The sequence below is a fragment of the Hylobates moloch genome, unplaced genomic scaffold, assembly GCF_009828535.3.
Source record: "Hylobates moloch isolate HMO894 unplaced genomic scaffold, HMol_V3 SCAFFOLD_22, whole genome shotgun sequence".
NCBI classification, from domain to species: Eukaryota; Metazoa; Chordata; class Mammalia; order Primates; family Hylobatidae; genus Hylobates; species Hylobates moloch.
In genome coordinates, this window is record NW_026652297.1 from 47969174 (window position 1) to 47976373 (window position 7200).

At 40.4% G+C, this 7200-nt stretch overlaps 2 pseudogenes; one reads left to right on the top strand and one right to left on the bottom strand.

Moving 5' to 3' along the window:
• Positions 1-1018: 1018 nt before the first annotated feature.
• LOC116461782 (angiogenic factor with G patch and FHA domains 1-like) lies at positions 1019-3002 on the bottom strand (annotated as a pseudogene).
• Positions 3003-3927: 925 nt separating this feature from the next.
• LOC116461783 (retinoic acid receptor responder protein 2-like) lies at positions 3928-6876 on the top strand (annotated as a pseudogene).
• Positions 6877-7200: the final 324 nt, after the last annotated feature.

Here is a 7200-nt window from a genome sequence, read left to right on the forward strand (position 1 = left end):
TCTAACATAAATCTAATATGAGTAAAATTATTTACCTGAATTCAGACCTTTTGTCTTCAATGGCCATTCTGTCTCATTAGCACTTCCCTGATCCATAAAAGATATCATTTGTATTTTTTGTTTAATTCATATTTTATTGAAATGAGTAATTTAACATTATAATGTTTTATGGCAATTTAGGATATTTTCAATAAATATATTGAGCTTGAGGTCCTGGCTACGTATTTCTCTTGTACTCAAAATCAGATTTTTCTGGCACAACTTCATTGCCTGCAATGGTATTTATAAAAAGTTTGAATGCCAGCGCATAGACTATTTCAATACTGTACTCATTTGTTCATGTATAAACATTTCATTAGCTATGAAACAAACCAAATACAAATGCTGAATGTATAGTGTATATCAACAAATTCAGATTCTTCACCGAAGAAAACAATAAAAAATGAATTTTCTGTGACATGCCACTTGTTCATTAGTTCTTTAATATGATTTAGGCTATTCCAAATATAAGAAAATGTATGCATCACTATTCACGTTGTCTCAACATTTTTTATCTAGGTCCTGAAGGGCATAAAAAAGAATGTATATTGTCAGATTTATTTTTATAGACTTCAGATGTTTCTTTTGCTGTATTTTCTGTGCATACTAGTATGAATATATGGAGACAAGGACAAATGAACGTTTAAGTGGTTATATGAGTTTTGCTCATATGGCTAATTGCTTATATGGATGTTGTAAATGACAAGATAAAATAGTAAAGTTTGATAAACTTATCTGTGCCCTGTGAACTTTAGTTCACTTACTGCATAACTTAATTCAGTCACTAATAATTAGTTTAAAAAATGTATTTAAAAGCTGCAAACCACATTTTATTACACATTTCTGAATCAGGAAGTGGTAAATTGTGGCATAGCTTTCTTGTGCCACTGACTTTTTTGGGGAGAAACATTCTGCAATAAAATAAGAGTTTCCAAACTCTATTTATGAAAAAGCTTGAGTTTTCTTCTGTGATTAACCTTCACTCCTCAGTCCCTTTTACCCAAGGAATGGTTCCTAGGTCATCTTTTTGAAGTTTAGTTTCTGGAAAGTTTCCAGCAAACCTCTCCTGTGCTTTGTCCCAGTTGTTGTTGTTGTTGTTGTTATTGTTGTGGAGAAAGTGAGTCTCTTTAATTGAGGATGGTTTTTCTGTCTCCAATCCTGCATGTGTTTGCCGAAGCTGAAGCTGTATTGGAGTTTTTATTCTCCCACCATCCTTCCCCAGGCCTTCTCCTGTTATCAACACATCTTTTTCAACATCTTCTGACCTTTGTCGCTATCAGTAATTTCAGAATGAACAGATGCAGGAGCATCATCTCTTTGGAAATTTCCTTCACTTCCAATCTGCTTCCTATGTTTTCCAGCTCTATCTTTATATCTTTGATTCTCCAGTATCTTATCATCTTTGTAGTCTGTATTCTGTAAACCATATTTTACTCATATATTTTTAAAATCATTTTCTTCTTTCCAGCTCGTTTCCTTCTTAGTTAATGATGGACCAACAAATGATTCATCTTTCTTATCAAGGAAAAGTTGAGCTCTAACCTGCCCTGGTTCACATCCAACACTGCTATTACTGCCAGGGTGAATGTAATAAGATAACATAGTGTCTCCATCTTTCACTTTCTCTCCATGCTCAGGTTCATAAGGGCCACATTTAGTTTTCAGCTGAACAATCCATTTTCCATTAACAATTGTTCCATTTTGATGGCCTGATGCAAAAGGACATAACTTTGTAAGTCATGGTCAAAATAAATCTCTGCATGAAACTTACATCAACTTCAGGGATTCGAAGAGTATGCTCTGTATCATTTTCCCTTCCATTTGTAGCAGGTTTCACAGCTGTAATGATGAAGAGTGATCCTGTCTGTAACACAGGTGATCTAATGACAGTTACTCTCATATATGAGGGCCACACTTTTTCCTCATCTTCCTCCTGAGTCTCTTTTGAAGTTGCATTGCCTTTACTGGTAAAGCCTTCATCATAACTACCCTCGGTCTGAGAGTCTGTAATTTCACCTTCTTCTGGTTCACTATGAGTCTCTGTGATTTTCTCATCCTTAAAGTTGAATTGAGAGGTTTTCATTAAGAGGAGATTCCATAGTATTTCCACTAAATGAAACAGTGAATTTTGGGGGATTATTTTTGTGATGAATGCCTATTTTGGCTTTTTTTTCACATTTGTGAAATTGTCTTTCCCATTGCAGCTTGTATGTTCAACACTGAAGGCTTCTTGATCCTCTGAATTCAAATCCTTTTCCTCATTTTTTTTTTTTGTAGAAGAATCTGGATCCTTTCTTTTCTCAATTTTTTATTTTTGTTTTGTGCTATAAGTCTGATAAGGTTGCAAATCTACTCGAGAATGAAATCGATAGTGACCACTTTCCACATCACAGTAGTAATAAATTAAATCATAATATATTTGATTCTCAGAATCTTAATAGAAACCCGTGCTGTGGTCAAAATACAGTCCAGTATTTTCATCATAACTAAATCCAGTCTGTGATAAAGCCGCTTCTGCTGCAGCTCTCAAACTTCCAGCTAATGAGGAACCTTCTAAGGACGTATCTTGTGCTGCTAATGCAGATGCTGGCTCCTGTGAATATAAGGCAAATGACCCTCTTGTCTACATTCAACATTTGCTGTCCTATCAGTACCAGGGTGAGCATCATTTTCTATTTATAACTGGTCGTTAGAATTCAAAGCAGGAGTTTCAATATCCTGATCTTGCTGATTTGACAGTTCAGTCACTCACTTTATTTGGAAGACTAACATCATTAGTGTAGATCTGATAATAATAATCTGAGACTGACCAAGGATCATGGTTCTCTGTGAGTACTTCTACATCAGTATTTATTATCTCCATTTCTCCCACAGCGGAGTACGTTACTGAGTTCTTCCAGCTGCGTGCGGAGCTCCTGGCTGTAGCTCGTGTCGCTCTGAGCAGCCGTCCTATGCGAGGCCATAGCTTCTCCGTTCCCGCACCTGCCGCCTGCAGCTCAGCGTTCGGGTTCCAGCTTCTCCGCCCTCCTTCTCCTCTGGACCAGCTCGGGCTCCGGGAGGGGGAAGAGCGGCCTCAAGGAAGGCGCTGGCTGCCGGTGCGGTCCCGAGGCCGTGAGTTCGGGCGCCAGACGGCTGCGGCCTCGGAGGGGCTGCGCGGGGCCGAAGCGGGGGCCGGCGGAGCCACAGCCATGGGGGCGCGCGGGCAGACACAGGCAGCCTCCCCAGCCTGGACGCCCCGAAACGCAGAGGCTAACGGGGCTGCGGCAAGAGCAAGGGGACGGCGATGGCCCCGCCGGATCTGCGCGGCCTGGAATCCTGGGAACGATTGTACCTTCCCCAGCCACGGGGGCCGCGGGAGGAGCGTCGAAGTCCAGGGGCCAGAAGCACTCGGGCCGTTCCCGAGTTGAGCTGGAAACAGTCGCCAAGCGTGTTTTAAATCGAGTTTCCGTGTGGCTTGATATGACCTGCTGGTTACTCTTATTTTTTTCCTCCATTCGTTGACCTATGATTGACAAATTGAAAAGTGTATATTTTTAGTGTATTGTACAATAGTGTTTTGAGATGTCAGTAGTCTTTAAATTATCTCAGTTCAGCTAGTTAGCATATTTATCCCCTCACATACTTAATGCGTTTCTGTGTGTGTGGTGACAGCACCTGAGATCTACTCTTGTAGCAAATTTCAAGTACAGAGTATTGTGAACTATAGTCAATATTCTGTACATTAGGTCCCCAGCAGTTACTCACCTTATAACTGAAGGTGCGCCCCTTCCATGGAAATCTCCCCACTTTCCCCTCTTCCTAGCCCATGGGAACCACGGTTCTACTGTTTCCATGGCTTTTTATTTTTTATTTTTATTTACTTTTTTAGATTTTACATAAAACGAGATCATGCAGTAGTTGTCCTTCTGTATTCGGTTTATTTCCCTTAGCATAATGTCTGCAAGATTTATCAATATTGTTGTAGATGAAAGAGTCTCATTTTTATTAAAGCTGAAACTATGTATCTCTCAGTTTATCTGTATCAGAGGAGTGCAGATGCCCTTGATGATCCTGATTTTATGTCCTTTGGCTATATACTCCCAATTGGGATTAGTGGTATTTCTAGTTTAAAAATTTTAAGGAACCGCCCTACTGTTTTCCGTAATACTGCACCAATTGACATCCTCAGCAACAGTGTACAAGTGTTCTCTCTTTCTACACCCTAACACTTTGTATCTTTTGACTTTTTGATAATAGGCATCCAAACATCACGACAAGGTGATACCTCATCGTGATTTTGATTTTAATTACTCTGATAATTAGTGACGTTGAGCATTTTATTTATTTATTTTTTTTTTTAACAGTTTTCTCAAACATCATTTTATTCATTGTGCAATATTACATCCTAGGATATTCTATAATTTAAGAAAGTAAGTGCAAATTGTAGAATATTTAAACTGCTTCATTTTTTTTAATTTGTGTAGCTTTTATATTTTATTTTTATATACCTGCTGGCCATTTGTATATCTTTGGAAAAATTGCTATTTATATATTTTGCCCAATTAATCAAGAAATTGCTTTTAATTCTGCTGTGGGTTCTTTTTTGTATTGATTAGTACGACATATATTTTGGGTAGTAACATATTATCCTGCATATGGTTTACAAATATTTTCTCCCATTTCCTATAATGCCTTTATATTTTGTTATTTCCTTTATTGTGCAGAAAATTTTTACTTTGACATAGTTCCACTTGTTCATTTTTGCTTTTGTTGACTGTGTTCTTCGTGTCATATCCAAAACATCATTGCCATGACCAGTGTCAAGGAGGTTTTTCCCCATTTTTTTTTAGAGGATTCATGATTTCAATTCTTATGTTTAAGTCTTTATTTCATTTCAAATTCATTTTGTGATGATATGAGAAAGGTTCACTTTTTTCTGTGCATAGCTAGTTTTTCCTACACCACTCCTTGTTTTTTTCCTACACAACTCCTTGTGTTTATCCTTTCTCCATTCTGTGGGATCGGTTGACTGTACCTTTGTGAGTTTATTTCTGGGTCCTCTTCTGTTCTATTGGTTTTTATGTAGGTACTATACTATATTGTACCTACACTATATTGTATGACTACACTATATTGCATGTACACTATATTGATAACTACAGCTTTGTAATATAGTTTGAAATCAGGAAGTGTGAGGCTTTCAGCCTTTTTGTTCTTCTCAGTGTTTGGCTATTTGAGGTCTTTTGTGGTTCCATACTAATTTTAAAATTGTTGTTCTACATTTTTAATAAAATGTCATTAAAATTTTGATAGAAATTTAACTCTGTAGATCACTTTATGTAGTATGGATATTTTAACAATATTAATTTTTAGAATCCATGAACACATATTTTCCATTTTGTATTCTTTATTTTCTTTCCTCAACATTTTATAGTTTTCAGTATGCAAATCTTTCATATTCTTTGTTAACTCATTCCTAAGTATTTCATTCTATTTGATAATATTGTAAATGGAACTATCTTTATTCCTGTTTCAGATATTTTGTTGTTACTGTAAAAAAATGCACCTGATGTGCATATGTTAATATTGTATCCTGAAAATTTACTGACTTGGTTAGTTATAACAGGTTTTTTTTTTTCTGGTAAAATGGTGGGTATTCTGAATTCTGGTTAAACTTTAAATTGATAGTTGCTATTATCATTTCAAAATTATTTAAAATATGACCAGATGGATTCCTGCTTTCGTGAATTCAATGGAATTCAAATCTTCCCATTTAAAATAATTTTGTCTGGTTGACCTAGGCCCCGGGGATTGGGGGCACACCGTGGGAGCCGGGAAATTCGCTTGGGGGTGGGAGGGAGAAGCCCTCAGAGAGGGGGCTGAGCTGGAGAAGCAGAGAGGGGCTCCGGGGACAGCCGGGAGGAGAGAGGGTCGTGTCGGAGACCCAGTGGGGAGACAGAATGGGACAGAAAAGGAGGAATGGTGAGAGTTAGCAACAGGACGGCTTTCCGGCGCGGCAGGGAAATTTGCTGAAACTGCGGGCCCCAGGGAACAGCGCGGGCAGGGTGGGAGGGAGTGGAGAGGACCCAGCAGACCCCAAGGTCAGTGTGGAGAAAGGGACATTTCCCGGTTCCTTCGCCTCTGCCCAGCATTCTGCAGGCAGGCCCCCCCAGGGGCAGGGCAGGGGAGGAGGTGTCTCCTGGCAGGCTCGGAGAACTAATGGGCACACACCCGCTTCGCAGGGCCGGGGTGACAAGGGAAGCCTGAGACGGCTACAGATCTCGCTGGCCCCGTGGGTGGGCGCGGGCGACGCGGGAGGGTCCGAGCTCAGGGGGTCAGCGCCGGGGCCTGCAGGTGGCCCTGGAGGAATCTGCAAGCACCCCCCCGCCCCGTGCAGCGGGCCTTCTGGGAAACCAGTGTGGACAGCGCCCTGGACACGCCCTTCCCAGCTGGAACATTTGTGAGGCTGGAATTTAAGCTCCGACAGACAGAGAAGCGGCATGAGGAAGGACTGGAAGAAACCCAAGTGCAAAGTTCAGCCCGAGGGGAGGAAGCAGAAATGGCTGACCTGCGTCAAACTGGGCTGTGAGGATAAAGTTCTGGGCAGGATTGTTCGCTGCCCTCCAGAGTCGCAGACTCAGCGGGAGCCTGAGGAGCACCAGGAGACCCAGTGCAGCTGGGCGGAGCGGGCGGTGAGGACCCCACAGCTGCTGCTTCTCTGCACAGTTCGCCTTCTCCAAGGCCCGGCCCCCAGCGGAGCCCAGCACTGAATCACAGGACGCCCCCTGGAGCCCTGGAGGGGGTAACCAGTGGAAGACCCACCTCCCAGGGAGAAGACCCCACTGTATCTCCAGATAATAAAACTATTCTCTCCCCCCCAAAAAATACATAAATAATTTTGTCTGGTCTTTGAAAATGTTTATCCTCTGTCTACTGGTCAAAATGCTGCCCATTTATCTATATGCCTAATTAGTCAAACTTTTTAATGAAGTTATTTAACATTCTTTTTTATTATGAAACAAAACAGTAAATTTGTTAATGATTTTAATATCGTCTAATATGATTGAAAATATGTCAATTTGTCATTGCCAATGAATCTCTGTGTTATTTATTTTACTCTGTTACATATTCTGTCCATAAAGCTCTAAGTGGCTTAGAATCTTGCCTAACATATTGTATGTG